This window comes from Pristiophorus japonicus, chromosome 10, assembly GCF_044704955.1.
Source record: "Pristiophorus japonicus isolate sPriJap1 chromosome 10, sPriJap1.hap1, whole genome shotgun sequence".
NCBI lineage: Eukaryota > Metazoa > Chordata > Chondrichthyes > Pristiophoridae > Pristiophorus > Pristiophorus japonicus.
This window is the reverse complement of record NC_091986.1, coordinates 27,164,440-27,192,265: the sequence shown is the minus strand read 5'-3', so window position 1 is coordinate 27,192,265 and position 27,826 is coordinate 27,164,440.

Below are 27,826 nucleotides of genomic sequence, written 5' to 3'. Positions count from 1 at the left end.
GTCCTTTCTCCACTCCTAGCATGATATCTGGATAGTGAATTTTATTATATGGTGGATGTGTTTTAGTGTGTGATACAGGTTGAGCGTTCGAAATCCGTAGTTCCGAAATTCGGAATGTTCCGGAATCTGGAAACTGGGCCAATTCGTGGCGGGGTCGTCCAGAATCCGAAAAATGTTCCGAAATCCGGACCCGCCGCCACCACCGCCTCCCTCCCCACCCCCCCCTCCATTCTGCTACCGAACTCTCCTCCCCCGCTGGGCTGCCAGACTCACCTCCCCTGCTGGGCCACCGGACCCCTTCCCCCCCACCCCCCCACTCCCCCCAACTCCTCTGCCTCCACAACCCCCCCTTACCTCGACCCAGGCGTTTCCAGATTCGGGATGTCGGAAAGACGTTCTGAAATCCGGAAAGACTCAAAATCCGGAATGGCCTCAGTCCCGAGGTTTCGGACGTTCTACCTGTATATGCATTCCGTGATATTACATAGGATATGCAGCAGAGAAACAGGCCATTTGACCCAACCAGTCCATGCCGGCGTTTATGCTCCACTTGAGCCTCCTCACATCGTTCCTCATCTAACCCTATCAGCATAACCCTCTATTCCCTTCTCCTTTATATGTTTATCTAGCCTCCCCTTAAATGCATCTATATTATTCGCTTCAACCATTCCCTATGGTAGCAAGTTCCACATTCTCACCACTCTCTGGGTAAAGAAGTTTCTTCTGAACTCCCCATTTCATTTCTCGGTGACTATCTTGTATTGATGGCTATTAAGAGCAAACACTCTCTGTGTCGATTCTATCAAAACCTTTGTACCACTAAAGGAGATGGCTGCAGAGAGTGACGCCACCATTCTCGGGCAGATGCTGAGTTCGCTTCTAATGCATATATCCATTCAATTTCAAGACCCTAAAATTTCCTCACAGCTCATTTTCTCCCTTTGTTTTATACCACATTTGCAATACACACGGGACATTAGATTTTTGTGAAAATTTGGATGAATTTGATATTTGTTTGATGTTTGAAGCAAGCTTGATATCTCCTGAATTGGCTGCCACCTACTTCAACCCTAGGTCTGAAACCCAAAGCAATTTAAAGACAAATGCAGGGAAAACAATCATGATCCAAAGCATATCCAAAGCTCAGGCAGAAAAAGCATAAATCCCCATTGTGTGGAATTAGTAGAAGATTCTATAAACAGGGCAGTTTCACAAACCAGCAGGAAAATGATTGTCAGACTCTTGAAAATCGACCGATACGATCGGCATAAAATAATGTAATAAGAAGATCAAAACAGGGTCTGAACCGTTTTGTTGCAAATCTGTAATGTGAATTGGAAAAAGAAACTGAAACGTACACAGTGAAGAACATGAAGCAAAAGAGCTCAGAGACAGAGGGCAGAACTCAGGAAAGAATGAACAGACTGAGGCTCCTTTCTCTAGAAGGGAGAAATTTGAGAGGTGATCTGATAGAGGTGTATAAAATGACACCTGGGCGAGCGGCCCAGGCAGCAGCGTGGAGGCATACCACTTCAGGGAGCAGCGCGAGCTGCGAAGGCAGCGAAGAGTGACGTCATCAAGGTCCAGGTCGGTGATTGGAGCGTGGGCAGATACAGCAGGAGCGGCGAGGTCGAGGCGAAGGAGCGGCGAGAGATTGTAGAGCGATGTGATCGGGGCCCAGGGGAGGTGTGAGTTCGGGGCCAGGGGCCCAGGGGCAGCACGGGCCAGCCCACACTGCGATATGAGTGCGCGCTAGGTCCGTGCAGCAGAGCAGGTCTCCAGTTAGTCTTGGGTAATCCTTGCCACTGGACCAAGACCTAGCTCTGTCAAGCCCGTGCGGTGGCTGGTGTGCAACGGCCACACACGTTAAAAAAATCCATGCACAGGCATCTTCCACCCTTCAGGATGTAGTTCAGGACCTGGAACTTTAGGTCCTTCATTGGAACACCTGTGAACTTATCTGTCTTTTGGCGTGGAAGCAAGTCATCCTCGTTTCGAGGGACCGCCTATGATGATGATGATGATAAAATTATGAACGGTTCGATAGGCTAGACGTAAAGAAGCTGTTTCCACTTGTGGGGAAGTCCAAAAACAAAGGTCTAACAATATAAGATAGTCACTAATAAATCCAATAGGGAGTTCAGGAAAAACGTCTTTACTCAGAGAATGGTTAGAATGTGGAACACGCTACCACAGGGAATAGTTGAGGCGAATAGTATAGATGCATTTGAGGGGAAGCTAGATAAGCACGCAAGGGATAAAGAAATAGAAGAATATGTTGATAGGGTGAGATGAAGTAAATAATGTGGGAGGAGACTCGTGTGAAGCATAAACACCAGCATCGATTGGCTGGGCCGAATGGCCTGTTTCTGTGCTGTATATTTATGTAAATACCATTAATGGATGGAAAAGCAAAATACTGCACATACTGGAAATCTGAAATAAAAACAGAAAATGCTGAAAGTACTCAGCCGTTCGGCAGCATCTGTGGAGAGAGAAACAGAGTTAACGTTTTAGGTCCATAAACTTTCTTCAGAACTGGAGCATGTGTGGAGCATAAACACCGGCATGGACCTGTTGGGCCAAATTGTCTGTTCCGGTGTTGCAAGTACTTTGTGCACTTTTCCCGTATCCATTAGGAGCTTGTTTCGCAGATATTGGGGGCAATATTTAACTTCGGCTCAAATCCGGTGGTGTGCCCACGGCTCCCGTTCAAAGCTACCGCCAGGAGGCCAGCGCCATTTTGAGCTTAACCGGCAAGCTGCGGGCATCACGTGAGGGCTCCGCCATATCTTGCGATTTGGAAGGCCAGAAAATAAGCCCTTTTCTGGAAGGCAGGTCGAGCTTGTTGGGGGGGATGTGGGTGGGGGGTGGGGGGGGGCGATGGTCGGAGGATGGGTGAGAACAAGCAGGAATCAGGAAGCTGTAGTTTTATGGGGCCGGGTTTACAGCTGGCCATAGTGTGCATAGTGCACTCTCTGACCATATTTGCATGAAAATGACAATCGGGATCCTATGATCAACATTGGGCCCAATTTGCAGCTTCAAAGAACCTCCTGCCTGTTTTGGCCAGATTGCCGAGTTCCCATTTAAACGCCTGTCTGAAAATTGAATCAGGTGGGCCATGGGTACCAAAGACGTGTCCAAGGACCCTGCCTGATTTTCCTCTGTCGTTGACCTGTTTTTCAGGTGGGAAGTATGTGAGTGGCAGTTGAAAATCACTCCTTATATGTCTGTGTGTGAGCTGAGGGCAAGGCCCTCCATTCAAATTAGCTGCTCATACTCACTGCCCATTCTCACACAAGGAAAATATTTCCATTAGTGGCTGCCAACAAACATGGAACCATATTGTAGTATCAATCACCAGCTTAAGGAGATAAAAAGTAGAGATCAGAAGAAAACATGGCGAGAAAGTTTAAACAAAGCATTTAAATTGAGTTTGAATTCTAGACCAGCCCAAAATTGGTGAGTGAAATTAATGGTATGCTTACAATAGTTTGAGGCCTATTGTGGTGCCATTGTGCAAGAAACAACAGTTAAGCTCCACTTGAAGTGATGGTCTTGTCATAAGAACCAATTCTGACTTTGCTTTGCTTAACAACAGATGAGGTGATTTCGATATAAAGCAATTCTATTCTAGTGTGCATTGCCTTAAGACCCACCAGAATCCTAAGCATTACCAACATACGATTTTCGCGTCTAACCTCATTTGCATAATGGGGTTGAAATTAACTTTGGTAATCATCTGAAGGATTCTTGGTGGGAACCATCTGCTGTCAATAAAGGGAGCTTGGGCCCAAGTAAGTGGTGCTTCTTCAATTTTCAAGGGTCCTTCTAGGCCAGGAGAAGCCGAGGCCCCACAAGGATACCTTGGGCTTCTCTTTCCCTGGCTTCTCCCCCGCCTTACTCTTCCTAGTTTACAATCATGACTACACCTCAAAAGCTTTCATTAGCAGTAAAGAGCTTTGCGGAATTAAGGTCATGAAAGGTGCTATAAATGCAAATCTTTCTTTCTTTCTCAGAGTGTGGCTTGACCAGACAACTGAACATTTTAAGCAGGACTTCCTCCAACTTGTACTTCACTATTATAGCTGTATAACTCAGCATTCCATGTGGCATAATGAGCACTAATTCAACTAATCACTTTCAACTTCGTGTTCCACCTTCACCACTTGTCATGGAATACTTATGGAGTGTAGGCATTTGCTTTTGAGCACAACCGGGAAATTGTGCACAAATAGTGCTTGAAATTGCACTGGCTAGGTTACATAGGATTACATAGGATATGCGGCACAGAAACAGGCCCTTCGACCCAACCAGTCCATGCCAGCATTTATGCTACACTCGAGCTTCCTCCCGTCTTTCCTCATCTAACTCGATCAACATAACCCTCTATTCCCTTCTCCCTCATTTGCTTGTCTAGCCTCCCCTTAACTGCATCTATACTATTCGCTTCAACCACTCCCTGTGGTAGCGAGTTCCACATTCTCACCACTCTCTGTAAAGAAGATTCTTCTGAATTCCCTATTGGATTTCTTGGTGACTATCTTATATTGATGGCCTCTAGTTATGCTCTTTCCCACAAGTGGAAACATTCTTTCTGTAGCTACTTTATCAAAACCTTTCACAATTTTAATGATCTCTATTAGGTCACCCCTTAGCTTTCTGTTTTCAAAAGAAAAGAGATCACAGGTAAAGGGTCCACAGCCAGATAGGGAATGGAAGACCAACAGGAAGCACAGTGCAGGGAAGGTAGTACAGGGGTCCCCTGCGGTCATCCCCCTGCAAAACAGATACACCGCTTTGGGTACTGTTGAGGGGGATGACTTATCAGGGGGGAGTAGCAGCAGCCAAGTTCATGGCACCGTGGCTGGCTCTGCTGCACAGGAGGGCAAGAAAAAGAGTAGGAGAGCGATAATGATAGGGGATTCAATTTTAAGGGGAATAGATAGGCGTTTCTGCAGCTGCTACCGAGACTCCAGGATGGTATGTTGCCCACCTGGTGCAAGGGTCAAGGATGTCTCGGAGCAGGTGCAGGATATTCTGAAAAGGGAGGGTGAACAGCCAGTTGTCGTGATGCATATAGGTATCAACGATATAGGTAAAAAACGGGTTGAGGTCTTACGAGACGAATTTAGGGAGCTAGGAATTAAATTAAAAAGTAGGACCTCAAAAGTAGTAATCTCAGGATTGCTACCAGTGCCACGTGCTAGTCAGAGTAGGAATTTCAGGATAGCTCAGATGAATACGTGACTTGAGAAATGGTGCAGAAGGGAGGGATTCAAATTCCTGGGACATTGGAACCGGTTCTGGGGGAGGTGGGACCAGTATAAATGGACGGTCTGCACCTGGACAGGATCGGAACCAATGTCCTAGGGGGAGTGTTTGCTAGTGCTGTTGGGGAGGAGTTAAACTAATATGGCAGCGGGATGGAAACCTAAGCAGGGGGACAGAGGGAAATAGAAGGGGGGCAGAAGCAAAAGATAGAAAGGAGAATAGTAAAAGTGGAGAGCAGAGAAACCCAAGGCAAAAAGCAAAAAGGGCCACATTACAGCAAGATTCAAAAGGGGCAAAGTGTGTTAAAAAGACAAGCCTGAAGGCTCTGTGCCTCAATGCGAGGAGTATTCGGAATAAGGTGGATGAATTAACTGTGCAGATAGCAGTTAACGGATACGATGTGATTGGCATCACGGAGACATGGCTCCAGGGTGACCAAGGCTGGGAACTCAACATACATGGGTATTCAGCATTTAGGAAGGATAGACAGAAAGGAAAAGGAGGTGGGGTGGCATTGCTGGTTAAAGAGGAAATCAATGCAATTGTAAGGAAGGACATCAGCCTGGATGATGTGAACTCGGTATGGGTGGAGCTGTGGAATTCCAAAGGGCAGAAAACGCTAATGGGAGTCGTGTATAGACCACCAAATAGTAGTTGTGAGGTTGGGGACAGCATCAAACAAGAAATAAGGGATGTGTGCAATAAAGGTACAGCAGCAATCATGGGCGACTTTAATCTACATATAGATTGGGCTAACCAAACTGGTAGCAATGCAGTTGAGGAGGATTTCCTGGAGTGTATTAGGGATGGTTTTCTAGACCAATATGTCGAGGAACCAACCAGGGAGCTGGCCATCCTTGACTGGGTGATGTGCAATGAGAAGGGACTAATTAGCAATCTTGTTGTGTGAGGCCCTTTGGGGAAAAGTGACCATAATATGGTAGAATTCCTTATTAAGATGGAGAGTGACAAAGTTAATTCGGAAACTAGGGTCCTGAACTTAAGGAAAGGTAACTTCGACGGTATGAGGTGAGAATTGGCTAACATAGACTGGCGAATGATACTTAAAGGGTTGACGGTGGATAAGCAATGGCAAACATTTAAAGATCACATGGATGAACTTCAGCAATTGTACATGCCTGTCTGGAGTAAAAAATAAAACTGGGAAGGTTCAACCATGGCTAACAAGGGAAATTAAGGATAGTGTTAAAACCAAGGAAGAGGCGTATAAATTGGCTGGAAAAAGCAACAAACCTGAGGACTGGGAGAAATTTAGAATTCAACAGAGGAGGACTAAGGGTTTAATTAAGAAGGGGAAAATAGAGTACGAGAGGAAGCTTGCAGGGAACATAAAAACTGACTGCAAAAGCTTCTATAAATATGTGAAGAGAAAAAGATTAGTAAAGACAAACGTAGGTCCCTTGCAGTCGGATTCAGGTGAATTTATAATGGGGAACAAAGAAATGGCAGACCAATTGAACCAATACTTCACAAGGAAGATACAAATAACCTTCCGAATGTACTAGGGGACAGTGGGTCTAGTGAGAATGAGGAACTGAAAGATATCCTTATTAGGCGGGAAATTGTGTTAGGGAAATTGATAGGATTAAAGGCCGATAAATCCCTGGGTCCTGATAGTCTGCATCCCAGAGTACTTAAGGAAGTGGCCCTAGAAATAGTGGATGCATTGGTGATCATTTTCCAACAATCTATCGACTCTGGATCAGTTCCTCTGGACTGGAGGGAAGCTAATGTAACGCCACTTTTTAAAAAAGGAGGGAGAGAGAAAGCGGGTAATTATATACTGGTTAGCCTGACATCAGTAGTGGGGAAAATGTTGGAATCAATCATTAAGGATGAAATAGCAGCCCATTTGGAAAGCAGTGACAGGATCGGACCGAGTCAGCATGGATTTATGAAAGGGAAATCATGCTTGACGAATCTTCTGGAATTTTTTGAGGATGTAACTAGTAGAGTGGACAAGGGAGAACCAGTGGATGTGGTGTATTTGGACTTTCAAAAGGCTTTTGACAAGGTCCAGCACAATAGATTGGTGTACAAAATCAAAGCGCATGGTATTGGGGCTAATGTACTGACATGGATAGAGAACTGGTTGGCAGACAGGAAGCAGAGTCGGGATAAACGGGTCCTTTTCAGAATGGCAGGCAGTTCCTTGTGGGGTGCCGCAGGGCTCAGTGCTGGGACCCCAGCTCTTTACAATATACATTAATGATTTGGATGAAGGAATAGAGTGTAATATCTCCAAGTTTGTGGATGACACTAAACTGGGTGGCGGTGTGAGCTGTGAGGAGCACGCTAAGAGGCTGCAGGGTGACTTGGACAGATTAGGTGAGTGGGCAAATACATGGCAGATGCAGTATAATGTGGATAAATGTGAGGTTATCCATTTTGGGGGCAAAAACACGAAGGCAGAATATTATCTGAATGGCGGCAGACTAGAAAAAGAGGAGGTGCAACGAGACCTGGGTGTCATGGTTCATCAGTCACTGAAAGTGGGCACGCAGGTACAGCAGGTGGTAAAGAAGGCAAATGGTATGTTGGCCTTCATAGTTAGGGAATTTGAATATAGGAGCAGGGAGGTATTACTGCAGTTGTACAGGACCTTAGTGAGGCCTCACCTGGAATATTGTGTTCAGTTTTGGTCTCCTAGTCTGAGGAAGGATGTTCTTGCTATTGAGGGAGTGCAGCAAAGGATCACAAGACTGATTCCAGGGATCTCTGGGCTGTCATATGAGGAGAGACTGGATCAACTGGGCCTTTATTCACTGGAGTTTAGAAGGATGAAAGGGGATCTCATAGAAACATATAAGATTCTGACGGGACTGGACAGGTTAGATGCAGGAAGAATGTTCTCGATGTTGGGGAAGTCCAGAACCGGGGACATAGTCTTAGGATAAGGGGTAGGCCATTTAGGACTGAGATGAGGAGAAACTTCTTCACTCAGAGAGTTGTTAACCTGTGGAATTCCCTGCCGCAGAGAGTTGTTGATGCCAGTTCATTGGATATATTCAAGAGGGAATTAGATATGGCCCTTACGGTTAAGGGGATCAAGGGGTATGGAGAGAAAGCAGGAAAGGGGTACTGAAGGAATGATCAGCCATGATCTTATTGAATGGCAGTGCAGGCTCGAAGGGCTGAATGGCGTACTCCTGCACCTATTTTCTTTGTTTCTATGTTTCTAGCCTGTTCAAACTTTCCTGATAGGTATACGCTTGCCTTTCTGGTAGCATCCTTGTAAAACTTCTCTGCACCCTCTCCAGTGCCTTCAAGTTACATTTCAAGTTTTGCTAAAATTAATTTACACAATCACAAACGTAAAATCTTTTATGAAGCAGCGTAATCAGTCAGTGTAATAGAACGTAATTGTTCATTTTATTTTTCTTTGCATTAAAAATATTCCTTGATGTATTTGAGTGTTGTAACTTGGTGCAGTTTGATTAATACAGCTGAGAATGGTTTAACAAAATAAGAAGCATTTTTAATCCATGTGTCTAGTCCTCTACCTGTGAGTAACCTGATTTAAAATCACTGAAAAGGACTTCAAAAACTAAACTTAACCATTTACTAGTTTCATTGGCTAGTTTCTCTGCAAGTTATATAATTTTTAATATGTAAAAACTGTGCGCCTAAGAAAACAGCTCAATTTGAAGATGCTCGTCAAATGGCCGCAAAGAGTAGAAACTCAGCACCCTAAGCTGTGGCTCAGTGGGTAGCACTCGCTCTCTCGCCTTTGAGTCACAAGATTGTGGGTTGAAGTCCCACTCCAGAGGCTTGAGCACAAAAATCTAGGCTGTCACTCCAGTGCAGTGCTGAGGGAGTGCTGCACTGTCGGAGGTGCCGTCTTTCAGCTAAGATGTTAAACTGAGACCTCGTCTGCCCTCTCAGATGGACGTAAATGATCCCATGGCACTATTTCGAAGAAGAGCAGGGGCGTTATCCCTGGTGTCCTGGCCAATATTTATCCCTCAATCATCATCCAAAAAACAGATTATCTGGTCATGATTACATTGCTATTTGTGGGAACTTGATGTGCACAAATTGACTGCAGGGTTTCCTACATTACAATATATACTTAATTGGCTATAAAATGCTTTGGGACATCCAGTGAAAGGCGCTATATCAATGTAAGTCTTTTATTCTTTATTCAAGCCCCCTTTGGGATCGGCTCACCACCCCCCACCAACAGGCCTAACTTGCTGACCGTTTCTGTGCAGAACTCCCCTGAGATTCGGCCAGTTAACACAGATTAGGATCATTTCTGGTCATTTAGTACTAGAAGATTACTCAATGAGCCATCATCGGTATTCACGAAGGAGGACACGAACAACCTTACGGTTATAAAAGGGGTCGGGGGGTCTAGTAAGGAGGAGGAACTGAGGGAAATCCTTATTAGCCGGGAAATTGTGTTGGGGAAATTGATGGGATTGAAGGCCGATAAATCCCCAGGGCCTGATGGACTGCATCCCAGAGTACTTAAGGAGGTGGCCTTGGAAATAGTGGATGCGTTGACAGTCATTTTCCAACATTCCATTGACTCTGGATCAGTTCCTATGGAGTGGAGGGTAGCCAATGTAACCCCACTTTTTAAAAAAGGAGGGAGAGAGAAAACAGGGAATTATAGACCGGTCAGCCTGACATCGGTAGTGGGTAAAATGATGGAATCAATTATTAAGGATGTCATAGCAGTGCATTTGGAAAGAGGTGACATGATAGGTCCAAGTCAGCATGGATTTGTGAAAGGGAAATCATGCTTGACAAATCTTCTGGAATTTTTTGAGGATGTTTCCAGTAGAGTGGATAAGGGAGAACCAGTTGATGTGGTATATTTGGACTTTCAGAAGGCGTTCGACAAGGTCCCACACAAGAGATTGATGTGCAAAGTTAGAGCACATGGGATTGGGGGTAGTGTACTGACATGGATTGAGAACTGGTTGTCAGACAGGAAGCAAAGAGTAGGAGTAAATGGGTACTTTTCAGAATGGCAGGCAGTGACTAGTGGGGTACCGCAAGGTTCTGTGCTGGGGCCCCAGCTGTTTACACTGTACATTAATGATTTAGATGAGGGGATTAAATGTAGTATCTCCAAATTTGCGGATGACACTAAGTTGGGTGGCAGTGTGAGCTGCGAGGAGGATGCTGTGAGGCTGCAGAGCGACTTGGATAGGTTAGGTGAGTGGGCAAATGCATGGCAGATGAAGTATAATGTGGATAAATGTGAGGTTATCCACTTTGGTGGTAAAAACAGAGAGACAGACTATTATCTGAATGGTGACAGATTAAGAAAAGGGGAGGTGCAAAGAGACCTGGGTGTCATGGTACATCAGTCATTGAAGGTTGGCATGCAGGTGCAGCAGGCGGTTAAGAAAGCAAATGGCATGTTGGCCTTCATAGCAAGGGAATTTGAGTACAGGGGCAGGGAGGTGTTGCTACAGTTGTACAGGGCATTGGTGAGGCCACACCTGGAGTATTGTGTCCAGTTTTGGTCTCCTAACCTGAGGAAGGACATTCTTGCTATTGAGGGAGTGCAGCGAAGGTTCACCAGACTGATTCCCGGGATGGCGGGACTGACCTATCAAGAAAGACTGGATCAACTGGGCTTGTATTCACTGGAGTTCAGAAGAATGAGAGGGGACCTCATAGAAACATTTAAAATTCTGACGGGGTTAGACAGGTTAGATGCAGGAAGAATGTTCCCAATGTTGGGGAAGTCCAGAACCAGAGGTCACAGTCTAAGGATAAGGGGTAAGCCATTTAGGACCGAGATGCGGAGGAACTTCTTCACCCAGAGAGTGGTGAACCTGTGGAATTCTCTACCATAGAAAGTTGTTGAGGCCAATTCACTAAATATATTCAAAAAGGAGTTAGATGAGGTCCTTTCTACTAGGGGGATCAAGGGGTATGGCGAGAAAGCAGGAATGGGGTACTGAAGTTGAATGTTCAGCCATGAACTCATTGAATGGCGGTGCAGGCTAGAAGGGCCGAATGGCCTACTCCTGCACCTATTTTCTATGTTTCTATGTTTCTATGTTAAGAGAGCTAAAATTTTTATAAATTATTACTTCAATACTTTACTGAACTCCCTTGACGTAGCTAAGCTATTTGAACTGGTTTTCTGACACAGTGATACAGGGAGATTTGGATTGCAGCAAGACCATTCAATTCTAACTAAAAAAAGTAATAGGAATAAACAACGCAATAATTGATCTAACACTATCAAGAGAAGGGAGACTCCAAAGTACATTCAGTACAAGTTATTTCCCCTTGTATGTCTCAGGGCCATAATTCACCAAAAACTGCTCTGTGCTTGGACAATATTATTTACAGCACAGCACCACATCCCCAGGGATGTGCTTCAGGTCAAATAGAGGCTGTTTCACCTTCAGATGACAGCCTTGGAAGCAGCCAATGAGTTTTCACTGAAAGAATGAAGATTGTTAATCAGTTTCATTTGTGGATGGCAATCTGTAACATGGCAATCATTTTCTAAATACTTGGATCATTGCTATGTATCCCATTGGTACAGGATAACTTAATGATTGATAGCTTCAGAGTGGAATTTAGGAACGGAAAAGTTGTTGGTCCCCATTGTTTCAGTCGAGGAGTTAGCTGGTGCTGACCTTTGCTGGGTTTGAATCATGACCTTTCTATGACCTGGTCTCTCATGTCTCATTTGGGTGCAGTACCATGTTACGCATTAACATTTTTCCAAACAGACTTTTGATAAGCTATATTTGCTGCGACAAAAAATGGGAAGTGCTTTACATGGAAGGCTTTTCAACAAAAAATATCCTTCCCCTTGAAATAACAGGGGCTGATTGTTATGTTAACAGTTAATTGATAATTTAAGGAGTAAAAAGTCAACAAGATATACAGGCCTCTTTGTATTCTAATCCTTCATGGAGAAGAGCATTGACACACAATTCACAATGAGTCATTTATATTCTACAGCTAGACTCAATAAGCTTCTGCTGCGATGAAAGAATAGTTTTAGTCAATTTGATATGCACACGCACGCATACTTCCATCTTCACAAGGTTTCAGGTAGACCTATCCTTTATCAAATTTGATGAATAAAGGTTTAATTTAAGGCTTCTACCAAACCCCTTCGTACTGTTTGAACAGAAAAGTATCTTCAGGAAGACCAATTTTGCTGTCACACCATTGACTCACGCACACCAGCTCCCATTTTGTGATGAACAATTCCAAGAGACATGGATGTATAACAACCTTCCTGCTAGCAGTGCCAAATTACTATTGACACAGAAGTCAATCTGGGAGAATGATGTTGACATTCAATTCATCCTGCAGCAGTGGAGAGTCATCTTGGGGTCTCACTAATTCAGCAAAGGAATCACTCATTGGATTGATGTCACTTAATATAGCCCACGAATTGCCCAAATAATGAGCCAAACTCAAAACAAAGCTATTGTTGATACTCCTGTGAAGCACCTTGGGATGTTTCGCTATGCTAAAGGCGCTATATAAGTGCAAATCGTTGTTGTTGTTGGATACAGATATATACACACAGTGGGGTCGAGTTTCCGCTTTGGATATAATCGGGAAATTGCGCCCAAAATGCGCTTGAAGTTACAGTTCAAATTTCTGCTAAAATTAATTTGCATAATCATAAACGTAAAATCTTCCGTGAAGCAGTGTAGTCAGGCAGCATAATAGAGCATAATAGTTTACTTTAATTGCATTAAGAAATATCCCTTGATGTATTTAAGCATTGTAACCTAGTGCAGTTTTATTAATGCAACAGAAAATGGGTTTAACACCAAAAATAAGTATTTTTAATCAGGGCGTCCAATAACCTGATTTGAAACCACGGAAAATAACTTAAAAATGTTATACTGAGCCAGTTAATAGTTTCATTGGTCTACACATGGCAAGTAAATTAAATATTCTTTGTTATGAAGAAAATGAGCGCAATTTGAAGAGTCTTCCTGAACCAGGGCAATCAGTGGAATCTTGCAATTTTGATCTGGGGCGTGGCCAGTTTTGTGGGCGGGGTCTGATCCGGGAGAATTGGATCTTGAACCAGTGTAAAAGATTGTGGAACACATGAATGCAAGTGATTTTAGGCAGAACTCATTTACTTTTAAAATTCCTCAATCTTTTGCATTGGGTGGGCCGTTTCTGCCGGATTGCTCTGATATTACTGACGTAAACAAGTGGAAACCTTACTAATGGATTTTAGCAAAGCTTTTGAGAAGGTACCACATGGCAGACTGGTTACGAAAGTAAAAGCCCATGCAATTCAAGGCAAAGTTGAAGGTTGGATCCAATATTGGCTCAGAGGCAGGAAGCCAAGGATAATGGCCGATGGGTGGTTTTGTGACTGGAAGATTTACGAGGATGTTGCCAGGACTGGAGAATTTTAACTATGAGGAAAGATTAGATAGACTGGAGTTGTTTTCTTTTGAATAGAGGAGGCTGAGGAGAGACCTAATTAAGGTGTATAAAATTATGAGGGGCCTAGATAGAGTAGATAGAAAGAACCTATTCCCTTCAGCAGAGGGGTCAATAACCAGGGGACATAGATTTAAAGTAAGTGGTCGGAGGTTTAGAGGGGATTTGAGGAGAATGTTTTTTACCCAGAGAATGGTGCGGTTCTGGAACTCACTGTCTGAAAGGGTGGTAGAAAGGGTGGCATTTAAAAAGTACTTGGATGTACACTTGAAGTGCCATAATCTACAGGGCTACGGACTAAGAACTGGAAAGTGGGATTAGGCTGGATAGCTCTTTGTCAGCCAACACGGACTCGATGGACCGAATGGCCTAATTCTGTGCTGTAGATTTCTATGATTCCATGATTCTACCCCATGACATATAATTAGATACAAGATCCAGAACTGCTGAATTTGAGAATTGTTTCATTCGTAAAAGATTATTGACAGCATTTGTTAGAAGATAGGGAGGAGTTAAACTAATATTGCAAGGGGATGGGAACCTATGCAGGGAGACAGAGGGAGACAAAAATGAGGCAAAAGCAAAAGACAGAAAGGAGATGAGGAAAAGTGGAGGGCAGAGAAACCCAAGGCAAAGAACAAAAAGGGCCACTGTACAGCAAAATTCTAAAAGGACAAAGGGTGTTAAAAAAGCAAGCCTGAAGGCTTTGTGTCTTAATGCAAGGAGTATCCGCAATAAGGTGGATGAATTAACTGTGCAAATAGATGTTAACAAATATGATGTGATTGGGATTACGGAGACGTGGCTCCAGGATGATCAGGGCTGGGAACTCAACATCCAGGGGTGTTCAACATTCAGGAAGGATAGAATAAAAGGAAAAGGAGGTGGGGTAGCATTGCTGGTTAAAGAGGAGATTAATGCAATAGTTAGGAAAGACATTAGCTTGGATCATGAGGAATCTATATGGGTAGAGCTGCAGAACACTAAAGGGCAAAAATCGTTAGTGGGAGTTGTGTACAGACCTCCAAACAGTAGTATTGATGTTGGGGAGGGCATCAAACAGGAAATTAGGAGTGCATGCAATAAAGGTGCAGCAGTTATAATGGGTGACTTTAATATGCACATAGATTGGGCCAGCCAAACTGGAAGCAATACGATGGAGGAGGATTTCCTGGAGTGCATAAGGGATGGTTTTCTAGACCAATATGTCGAGGAACCAACTAGGGGGGAGGCCATCTTAGACTGGGTGTTGTGTAATGAGAGAGGATTAATTAGCAATCTCATTGTGCGAGGCCCCTTGGGGAAGAGTGACCATAATATGGTGGAATTCTGCATTAGGATGGAGAATAAAACAGTTAATTCAGAGACCATGGTCCAGAACTTAAAGAAGGGTAACTTTGAAGGTATGAGGCATGAATTGGCTAAGATAGATTGGCGAATGATACTTAAGGGGTTGACTGTGGATGGGCAATGGCAGACATTTAGAGACCGCATGGATGAATTACAACAATTGTACATTCCTGTCTGGCGTAAAAATAAAAAAGGGAAGGTGGCTCAACCGTGGCGATCTAGGGAAATCAGGGATAGTATTAAAGCCAAGGAAATGGCATACAAATTGGCCAGAAATAGCAGCGAACCTGGGGACTGGGAGAAATTTAGAACTCAGCAGAGGAGGACAAAGGGTTTGATTAGGGCAGGGAAAATGGAGTACGAGAAGAAGCTTGCAGGGAACATTAAGGCGGATTGCAAAAGTTTCTATAGGTATGTAAAGAGAAAAAGGTTAGTAAAGACAAACGTAGGTCCCCTGCAGTCAGAATCAGGGGAAGTCATAACGGGGAACAAAGCAATGGCAGACCAATTGAACAAGTACTTTGGTTCAGTATTCACTAAGGAGGACACAAACAACCTTCCGGATATAAAAGTGGTCAGAGGGTCTAGTAAGGAGGAGTAACTGAGGGAAATCTTTATTAGTCGGGAAATTGTGTTGGGGAAATTGATGGGATTGAAGGCCGATAAATCCCCAGGGCCTGATGGACTGCATCCCAGAGTACTTAAGGAGGTGGCCTTGGAAATAGCGGATGCATTGACAGTCATTTTCCAACATTCCATTGACTCTGGATCAGTTCCTATCGAGTGGAGGGTAGCCAATGTAACCCCACTTTTTAAAAAAGGAGGGAGAGAGAAAGCAGGGAATTATAGACCGGTCAGCCTGACCTCAGTAGTGGGTAAAATGATGGAATCAATTATTAAGGATGTCATAGCAGCGCATTTGGAAAATGGTGGCATGATAGGTCCAAGTCAGCATGGATTTGTGAAAGGGAGATCATGCTTGGCAAATCTTCTGGAATTTTTTGAGGATGTTTCCAATAAAGTGGACAAAGGAGTACCAGTTGATGTGGTATATTTGGACTTTCAGAAGGCTTTCGACAAGGTCCCACACAGGAGATTAATGTGCAAAGTTAAAGCACATGGGATTGGGGGTAGTGTGCTGACGTGGATTGAAAACTGGTTGTCAGACAGGAAGCAAAAAGTAGGAGTAAATGGGTACTTTTCGGAATGGCAGGCAGTGACTAGTGGGGTACCGCAGGGTTCTGTGCTGGGGCCCCAGTTGTTTACATTGTACATTAATGATTTAGACGAGGGGATTAAATGTAGTATCTCCAAATTTGCGGATGACACTAAGTTGGGTGGCAGTGTGAGCTGCGAGGAGGATTCTATGAGGCTGCAGAGTGACTTGGATAGGTTAGGTGAGTGGGCAAATGCGTGGCAGATGAAGTATAATGTGGATAAATGTGAGGTTATCCACTTTGGTGGTAAAAACAGAGAGACAGACTATTATCTGAATGGTGACAGATTAGGAAAAGGGAAGGTGCAACGAGACCTGGGTGTCATGGTACATCAGTCATTGAAGGTTGGCATGCAGGTACAGCAAGCGGTTAAGAAAGCAAATGGCATGTTAGCCTTCATAGCGAGGGGATTTGAGTACAGGGGCAGGGAGGTGTTGCTACAGTTGTACAGGGCCTTGGTGAGGCCACACCTGGAGTATTGTGTACAGTTTTGGTCTCCTAACTTGAGGAAGGACATTCTTGCTATTGAGGGAGTGCAGCGAAGATTCACCAGGCTGATTCCCGGGATGGTGGGACTGACCTATCAAGAAAGACTGGATCAACTGGGCTTGTATTCACTGGAGTTCAGAAGAGTGAGAGGGGACCTCATAGAAACGTTTAAAATTCTGACGGGTTTGGACAGGTTGGATGCAGGAAGAATGTTCCCAATGTTGGGGAAGTCCAGAACCAGAGGTCACAGTCTAAGGATAAGGGGTAAGCTATTTAGGACCGAGATATGGAGAAACTTCTTCACCCAGAGAGTGGTGAACCTGTGGAATTCTCTACCACAGAAAGTAGTTGAGGCCAATTCACTAAATATATTCAAAAGGGAGTTAGATGAAGTCCTTACTACTCGGTGGATCAAGGGGTATGGCGTGAAAGCAGGAAGGGGGTACTGAAGTTGCATGTTCAGCCATGAACTCATTGAATGGCCGTGCAGGCTAGAAGGGCTGAATGGCCTGCTCCTGCACCTATTTTCTATGTTTCTATGTTTTTCTATAAGGTTTAGTATTTTATTGTGCCGTGGTTGTTATTATGAGATGGTGGTGACCAAATTGTTTCATAGACTGTAAAATCAATCACCGTACTTCATTGGTTGTAAATCGTTTGGAATGTCCTGAGGTCATGAAAGGTGCTATATAAATGCAAGTTCTTTCTTTTCACCCAAGTCCAAGCACATTCTAATCTTTGCCCTATTGCCATCAGTCAGAAGAATTGGGCTGAAATAATGAATACGCCACTAATAAAACAATACATTTCACAATCACCTGAACCATGCATCTGTCAGATAATGCGACCATGCTCACAGGGGAAATCCAATACATTAACAAATAGCAGCCTCTGATTGACTATTTTCAAAAATAAAACACAAAAGCAGGGCCCGGTGGTTTATCACTTCCAATAACGTGAAAGGCTGGACTAGAAGCTTTAATTTGATTTCTGACATAAAGTCAATTGTACAATTAGTTTCCACTCAACAGGAAAACAGAATTGTCATTCTTCTGTATAGATTTCTAGTAGGTGTGACTTCTGCGATTCCAGGATACAGTTGATAGAATCCGGTCTGTCCAGAGTATACCCAAGAAAGTTCCTCGTGTAAATACTGAAAAGCAACGGCAAGTTAACACTGTAGTCTGAATGAAGAGGTGGAATCGCTGTTGCCTCCAGACGCGGTAACACGGTAGTGGCAATGTAAATGCTTGCTTCTAGTTACCATTTAATCAAACCACAGGCAGACTGAGCATTCAGCTCAGCAACAGAGGCCAGCCATGCAGTTTCCTGATCACTGGCTTGTGCACATTTTCCCCATTGTGGCTCAGTGGGTAGCACACTCACCTCTGAGTTAGAAGGTTGTGGGTTCAAGTCCCACTCTCGAGATCTGAGCACAAAAATCTAGGCTGTTACTCCAGTGCACCGCTGAGGGAGTACTGCACTGCCAGAGGTGCAATCTTTCATTAAACTGAGACCCTGTCTGCCCTCTCAGGTAGATGTAAAATATCCCATAGCACTATTTCAAAGAAGAGCAGAGGAGTTATTCTCGGTGTCCTGGCCAATATTTAACCCTTAGTCAACATCACTAAAAAAAAAACAAATTATCTGGTCATTATCGCATTGCTGTTTGTAGCAGCTTGCTGAGTGCAAATTGGCTGCCGTGTTTCCTACATTACAGCAGTGACTGTACTTCATTGGCTGTAAAGCCCTTTGGGACATTCTGAGGTTGTAAAAGGTGCTATATAAATGCAAGTCTTCCTTTTAGCAGCCAGAAATAAAGCCCTTTTTTTTTTAAAAGAGTTACTCGAACCACATTTTCAGAATTTATAAATTCACAAATACTACATGTGGAAAGCTGCAGTTAATTGTGCAGATGTGACAATTCTATCAGAAAAATAAAGTGGATGTTAAAGTGTCAATTTTGGTCCTAGGTTGACCTCGCTGAGAGAACAATAAATGGTACAGGTTGAAAATGATGGTCATTTATGAGTTTTTGTTGCTGATTTCATTATATACAATAGACTATGATCCAAACTGTACCATTTATATCTTTTTTGTCACATAGCTTAGAGTTGCCACCATAGTCATGTTGTGAAGAGAGGATTTGGGTATGAAACAAGGTTCATTGGGCTCAGTTTTCCTCAGTGATTTGCGGCGTTTTTTTGGCCTAAATTTAAAAATCCAAGTTTCCCCAATCTTTGTGCGCCAGCGTAACTCAGTTAGTTACGATTTTTTTAGGTTAGGGACGTAACCTGATGTCTGTGCCAGTTTTTCAAATTATGGAAGTTTGGACAATTTAAATTTATCCTAGAGTGGCATATGTGACCAGTCCCGAAAAACCTTCTGGGCACTTAAGAAAAACCAGCGCAAATAAAAAAAATCGGCCCAGAAAGACGCCATTGTTTGATGCGAAGTTTTGAAGAGCGCCAAGAATACATAAAATATCCATAAACAAGCTTAAATTTTTAAAACTTAAAACGCAGGAAATGGAAGTTTAATGGAATTATTTAAGTTTTCATTTTTTTTAAACTGACACGCCACCACTGAACATCTCCAAACTGAGCTCGAGGGTCAGAACATTGCCCAGCAGAATCGGTCCCTCGCCCGGACACAGGAGCTCTGGGCTCGGCTTCAAAAGAAACCCGGGGAGTGGGGCGGGGGTGGAAGTTGAACGGAAGGCATGAGAAGTCTACACTACACAGTAAATGAAGCCCGGGGGGGCTCCCGATTATTGCGCCTGCTTAGACCTGGGTGTGGTGCATACTAGGGTGTCAACCTTGGAGAGAGAGAACAAAGAATCTTGTCCTGCCTGACATTTTGCAAAGGTACAATTTAACGATGGGGGCAATACTGACAATGCCATACCTTGTGCAAGCCTTCTGCATGATGGTGCTGCGGAGGACACAATTGATTCGGCATCATTACATGGGGAACCTCAGAGCACGTGGAGTGATGGGCAGGAGCCCTTACCCATGTTGGGTATATTGAGACAGGCATTCATACCTGCACCTGAGAGATGCAGACTGTGTCAGAAGGCTGGGTTTCCACAAAGAAGTTGTAACTGAGGTCTGTTAGTTTGTAAAAGCAGACCTGCAACCTAGAAGCGTCAGGAGGACTGCTTTGTCAGTTGAAGTGAAGGTTACAGCTGCACTTTCATTCTAAGCATCTGGATCGCTCCAGGCTACATATGGGGATGTGTGCGCCATTTCTCAACGTGCAACACATATCTGCATTCGGCAGGTTACTGCTCACTATATGCCCAGAGGAATGACTACATAACATTCCCCATGACCGCCCAAGCAATGCGTGAAAGGGCTGCGAGCTTCTCCAGGATTGCTGGCTTCCCAAAGGTATAGGGCTGCTTTTGATTGTACCCACATTGATTGCGAGCACTTTTGGAGGATTCTGAGATGTACAGGAACAGAAAAAGCTTCCACTCTGTTAATGTGCGGCTCGTGTGTGACGACATGCATCGCATCATGTCAGTTGATGCGAGATACCCTGGGAGCACCCATGATGCGTTCATCCTACGTGAGAGCGCTATACTGCCATGTTTCAGCAGCAGCCAGAAGGCCAGAGCCGACTACTGGGAGACAAAGGGTACAGCCTCGCCACCTGGCTTATGATGCCCCTACTCGTAACCCGAACAGAAGCTGACCAGGAATACAACATGTTGCAGTGTAATGGAGAGGACCATTGGCATCTTGAAACAGCGTTTCCAATGCTTGGACCATTCTGGAGGCTACTTGCAATACTCCCCTGAGATTGTTGGTCAGTTCACTGTTGTGTGCTGCATGCTGCATAAATTAGCAGCAACTGGTAGTGGAAGACCCACCTGATAACGATGAGGAAGATGCAGATGATGAGGAGGAGGACGAGGACGAGGACGAGGAAGCCATGTAACTATCTGAACCCAGAGAACAACAGCAGAGGAGGGCGGGCCGTCATGCTCCTTTAACGATTGCTCGAGCCTTGTGCCAGCAGCTCATCTATGAACGCTTTGCTGCCTGAAGGCTCAGCGGCAACTATTCCAAATGGACCATGTTGCGTCTGCGCACATTCAGAGGCTGAACTCCAGGATATAGTCAATATATTAAACTGAGGCATATGAAAGCATGAACCTTACGCTTAACATCCGTAAGACAAAGGTCCTCCAGCAGCCTGTCACCGCCGCTCAGCACTGCCCTCAATCATCAAGATCCACGGCGTGGCCCTGGACAACGTGGACCATTTCCCATATCTCGGGAGCCTCTTATCAACAAAGGCAAACATTGATGCGGAGATTCAACATTGCCTTCAGTGCGCCAATGCAGCCTTCGGCCGTCTGAGGAAAAGAGTGTTTGAAGACCAGCCCCTCAAATCTACCACCAAGCTCATGGTCTACAGGGCTATAGTAATACCCGCCCTCCTGTATGGATCTGAGGCATGGACGATGTATAGAAGGCACCTCAAGTCGCTGGAGATATATCACCAACGATGTCTCTGCAAGATCCTGCAAATCCTCTTGGAGGACAGGCGCACCAACATCAGTGTCCTTGACCAGGCTAACATCCCCAGTATTGAAGCACTGACCACACTCGATCAGCTTTGCTGGGCAGGCCACATAGTTCGCATGCCAGATACGAGACTCCCTAAGTAAATGCTTTATGTGGAGCTCCTTCATGGTAAACGAGCCAAAGGAGGACAGCAGAAACAATATAAGGACACCCTCAAAGCCTCCCTGGTAAAGTGCGACATCACCACTGATACCTGGGAGACCCTGGCCAAAGACCACCCGAGGTGGAGAAAGTACATCCGGGAGGCCGTCGAGCTCTTCGAGTCCCAATGCAAGAGCATGAAGAGGCCAAGCGCAGCCAGCGGAAGGAGCGTGCGGCAAACCAGCCCCACCGACCCCTTCCCTCGACGAATGTCTGTCCCACCTGTAACAAGGTCTGTGGCTCTCGTATCGGACTGTTCAGCCATCAAAGGACTCTGGGAGTGGAAGCAAGTCTTCCTCGATTCCGAGGGACTGCCTATGATGATGATGTTCCGTAATGTTATGATGTGTTAATGGAACAAATGATGGAAATGATTCTTGTTTACTTCAAAAAGTTGTGTTAATAATGGAACAAATAATGTAAATGATTCGGTTATAATGTAAAATATATTTTATTCAAAAGTTTAATAAACATTTGTTTGTACTTAACTTAAATGTTAAAAAAAAATTCTTGTATCAAACTTTTAAAGTTTTCAGTTAAGATCACTTACAAACTTTAAGATCACTTAAAAATTTTAAGATCACTTACAAACTTCTAAACTAGTAAATTTACATAACTTACAAAAAACCTTTAAGTTGAGAACAGTTATAACAGTAACAACACTAAAAACAACAGAGGCAAAGAAAGGCTGCACCCATCTCTCCTCCACCTTATTCTAAGACCACCCAATGCGCTTGGTCTTGTTGACTCCACCCTTGCCCGCAGGCGTTTCTCGGGTTGGTACAAAGCTTATTCTTGCGCACATCTTGATTGGGGGGGGAGGGGGTTGGGGGGGAGGGGGAGCGGTGGAGGCAGTGGCAACCAGTAATGTGGAAGGCCTGGCTAGGGTCTCTTCAGAGGCTGGTCTAGGGATTGGAGTGGGTGGCAGTTGATTCTGTCAATGGGCGTGGGGTCTGGGCGTGTTCTCTTATAGCAGCAGCGAATTCCGACATTCCCTCCCTCATGTGCCCTGACAGTGTCAACTACATGCAACATTCCCTCCCTCATGTTCGCCGACAGTGTCTCAACTACCTGTGACATATCCTCCCTCACATTGAGCAACAGTGTGTCAACTATCTGCAATATTCCCTCCCTTATGTGCTCCAACATTGTTTCAGCTGACTGAGATATTCCCTCCCTCATGTTCCCGGACAATGTTCCCATTTCTCGTGAGAGTGTTGTTACTTCTCCCGACAGTCTGATACCTCATCACTCACCCCACTGATGGTGTCCAGGAGTGATCAGTTAAGTTCAATGCTCTCTGCACTCATTGCCATCATCTGAACCACATCTGTTAGATCCTGCACCTCAGGAGAGCGCTGTTGAGCTCTCCTTCCCCTCTTCACCATGGGTGTGGCTCGCTGCATCCCCCTGGGACCCACAGCCTCGGATAGTGGGGCCCTGGGTGTGCCTCACTGCACCCCACTGGAATCCCCAGCCTCGGACGGTGGGAAACCATGGAATGTCCCACCAACACTCAAACCACTCAGGGAAGGGGCTGGCACCTCAATGGGCGGCACCTGCACCTCCTCCAACAGTGTGGTCTTCATCCTCTCCCCCTGCACCTCCCCCTCCCCCTCACCCCCATGCTCTTGGTCTGGAAGGTGGGATTGGAAGATGTTCTCCTGTTTAGGCTTGTCCGCGTCTGAATCTTCTTCTGCATCATCAGTATTGGCCTCAAGTTCTGCAAAATATAACAGAACAAACAAATGGTTGGCAGCAGAGGAGGGGGCAGGGTGGGTGGCATGAGTAGGCTCACACAGTGCAGGCAGCAGGCTGATTTGAAGGACCACGATGAATGATAGCACATTGCATCAACCAAAGCGTAGCTGACGGAGACATCCCCATGAACCGAAGCATGGCTAGCCCGCGCAGTACTTAGCATTTAACAAAGCCAGAATGTGGAATTTGCAGCACTTACCCTCTCCCTCGAGTGTGGGCCCAGCTTGTGCAGTGGTGGTTGCTTTTCTCCAGGCAGGACCCATCAAAGCAGCAACCCTCGCTTCCAAGGGTGTCAGTGGCTTTCTCGTTTGTTGTGTGTCACTTTCCTCTGCAAAGATGAAACTATAACTTTTTAGAGAGGGTGTCTTTCTGCTGGGTGGGACATATACAACTGGTCACATTTACAATTGCAATTCCAATTAATAAATGAAAATATTACTTACGCTAACTACTTGACCAAGGTCCTGGCACTTCATTTTGCATCTTTCTCCAGATCTCGGGGTGGTCACCATTGCACAGTAATCTCTTGCAAGTTGGTTCCAGCGTTTCTTCATTTCTTTTGGTGGAACTTACATGTGACCTCTGCTGGTGTCCAGTTTGTGCCACCTGCCCTCAATCACAGTAACCAATGCCTCCACTTGATCCTGTAAGAAATTCTTGGTCCTCGAGCCACGTTGCATACTGTATTGCAGCTTCGATTTTTCAATGAGAATTAAAATTCTCACATACAACTGGCTCTTTAAAAATGGCTGAACGCAGACCAGGAGCTGTACTGGGCAGGCTCGCCCATTGGAATCACATCAAAAACGTCCTTTTGTTCACACATGCGCAGAATGGGCAGCATCGTTTTTTCGACGCAGACATTAGGCTCCACCCCCTGAGACTGCGCAACGCCAATTTCAAAAAATAGAACGGGGAAACTTGCTACTTTTTTTGGAGTAGTTGGGGCCAAGAAAAATGGGCGTAACTCTGGCAATACGCAAAAAAACGGCATTGAGGAAAATTGAGCCCATAGATTTGGTCTGAAATGTACAGTCTTCATGTAAATTGAAATAAGACATAGATTGAACAAGTAAGGTCTATGTGTGAAGTTAGGGCAATAATTTACTCGCACAAATTACACCCTGTTGACATTGAAGATGACTACAGGTCACCTAGTGTGATATCAGTACTTTTCAGCCCAGAATGGGCCAATTGATAGGTGTCAGTGAGAAATACCAAGTCATTTCTCAGTGACTGTCTCCTCGCTCAAGAGGATACTTCTCTGTATTAGAACATTAAGAAATAGGAGCAGGAATAGGCCATTTGACCCTTCGAGCCGGCCGGCCATTTAATAAGATCATGGCTGATCTGATCATGGACTCCGCTCCACTTCCCTGCCCGCTCCCCATAACCTTTTATTTCCTTATCGCTCAAAAATCTGTCCAACTCCACCTTAAATATATTCAATGATTTCACAATATATTCAATGATCCAGCCTCCACAGCTCTCTGAGGCTTGGCAAAATGGCAATGACTGCAACAATAAACTAAAGCGGCCTTCTTCACCATCGCTGTATTGTCCATTCTGTGGACCTCTGATGATGCACCAGGACCTTGCCATCATTCCTTCATAAATCAAAGGAGTTCCGAGTAGAGCGCTTGCTTTGAGAGTCTTGTGCCAGGCATGCGAACAATGTGGCCCGCCCAATGGAGTTGGTCGAGTGTGGTCAGTGCTTCGATGTTGGGGATGTTGGCCTGATCGAGAACACTGACGTTGGTGCGTCTGTCCTCCCAGGGGATTTTCAGGATCTTGCGGAGACACGTCGTTGATGGTATTTCTCCAATGATTTGAGGTGTCTACTGTATACGGTCCACCTCTCTGAGCCATACAAGAGGGCGGGTATCACTACAGTCCTATAGACCATAAGCTTGGTGCCAGGTTTGAGGGCCTGATCTTTGAACACTCTTTTCCTCAGGCGACTGAAGGCTGCACCGGCGCACTGGAAGCAGTGTTGAACCTCATCATCGATGTCTGCCTTTGTTGATACAAGGCTCCCGAGGTATGGAAAGTGGTCCACGCCGTGGATCTTGATGACAGCAAGCGAGCCCCAGGTGGGCAGAAGAAACATTTGAAGAACACCCTCAAAGCCACCTTGATAAAATGCAACATCCCCACCGCCTATTGGGAATCCTTGGCCAAAGACTGCCCTAAGTGGAGGAAGAGCATCCGGAAGGGCACTGAGCTCCTCGAGTCTCTTCGCCGAGAGCATGCAGAAAGCAAGCGCAGGCAGCGGAAGGAGCGTGCGGCAAACCAGACTCCCCACCCACCCTTTCCTTCAACCACTGTCTGTCCCACCTGTGACAGAGACTGTAATTCTCATATTGGACTGTACAGTCACTTGAGAACTCATTTTTGGAGTGGAAGCAAGTTTTCCTCGCTTTCGAGGGACTGCCTATGATGATGATGATAAATCAAAGGCATCTGAAGCAATTGGAAAGTATCAGATCCAGCAACTCTTCCATTCTTTTCAGAGGTCGATCATAATTGAAAACGCTTGTTGTTCTTCCAGGTATTAGTTGTGTAGAGGAGCATGAATCCCAATTAGTTCTTTTAAACTTTCTACTTATATGGACTTGCATATCTTTACCCATCCGTCTGAGCTAATTCCAGCATTTATACATCTTAGCCATGTTCCTTTCCATTGCACACACATGACTATATTTTGTCAAATTTCGGATGCATCTTGGCTTTTTCGTTGCCACGTCCAATAAAAACTCCAGGGTTGTAATACCTCTGTCACAGTGACTTCAATCTAGTTAGTGAGTGCTGAGAGAGTACTGCACTGTCGGAGGTGTCGTCTTTCGGATGAGATGTTAAACCGAGGCCCCATCTTCCCTCTCAGGTGGACGTAAAAGATCCCATGACACTATTTCAAAGAAGAGCAGGGGAGTTATCCCCAGTGTCCTGGCCAATATTTATCCCTCAATCAACATAACAAAAACAGATTATTTGGTCATTATCGCATTGCTGTTTGTGGGAGTTTGCTGTGCGCAAGTTGGCTGCCATGGTACCCACATTACAACAGTGACTACACTCCAAAAGTACTTAATTGGTTGTAAAGTGCTTTGAGACGTCCGGTGGTCATGAAAGGCGCTATATAAATGCAAGTCTTCCTTCTTTTTCTTTTTAGCTGAAGTGCATTTGACTACATCTCCTCTCTATTTCTGTATCATTATTGCTGCTGTTAGATCTTGAACTGCATCACATGAAATCTATGTTGTTAATAAATGTAATGATCCCAGTTCTTTGTCAATTATATTTCATACAGAAGTGGCTTCATAATTTGCATCAAATCATAGAATAGAATATCAGAAATTAATTACAGTACATATCTAATATCTGTCAACACGGAACCCTTTCCACGCACTGGTGCACTTAAGACCAGAGTTTAACCCTCGAGGTTCAGCACTGAATCGAATCTCTATCCCGCTGTTCAGCATCTTCATCTGTTTTCATGACAACAATCACCCGTGTCACTGCTGAGGATCAGATCTGCCTGCCTCCTAAACCTCTTGTCAAGACAATAGGACTGCCACATCCCATCCTCTGCTGTCACGGTGATGAAAACAGGATAAATGAGTCACCCAGTTTCGACGTAAGGAGCAATTAGCTTTTCTTCGTGTTAAACCTCAGAGGTTTTTTTCCGGAAGATTTCACTTAAGAAGCTTCATTAATATAATTCTAATTGAGCCAGTATGTTAGCTGACATATTCTGATGTTTTTATTGGTTTGTTTTCAATGATCATAGAATAAATATTTGCTCATATATTGTATTAACTCTACAAGTACAGTCCAGTAACAGTAGCCATCCATTTTGTACTTTGCCAAAAACCTGTAGGAGCAGCAAATAGCATTTTTACATCACAACACAATATTTTTTTTTTTCATTTCTTGCTTGCAAACAAAAAAGATCCCAGCCATGATATCTAGCATGGCGGTATAACAAAAGTGTGGCTAATGGATTTCAGCATCACACCACTCTTGATTTAACAAACCTATCACAGCACATCAGAAGTTTTCTAAGAATGCCAGATAGTATTATCAATGTCACTGATCTATCAGCACAGTGAGTCAGCTCAGATAATGGCAGTAACAGGTTAGGGTATCAGGTCTAGTAATATTTTGAGGAGCACAGGGTGGCCCAATGCTTCAGGAAGCCTGATAGAGAGGGAATATTGGAAAACCTGGGGGATGGGATTTGTGAGCATTGAGGACCGAGGCCCCAGTAGCATGGAAGACCATCCTGTGATCAGGGAGCACTGGGAATGCAGTCTTGGAGTTTCTGAGCGCTGACAGAGGCTGAAAAGATCTGGGAGTTGGAGAGAGGTAAGTCCTGAGGATGGGTATTTTAAGGTCCACTAAACTGGGGAAGACGTTTGTAAGCTTTTTGGGGGGCTCAGAAAAAGTATGGCTGAATGGAGGCTGCCATTATCTGGTAGTATTTATGGATGCAGAGTCTGGCAGTATCGTGGGGGAGAGGGACTAGGAAAAAGAGACTCAAAAGAACCTTAGCTCCCA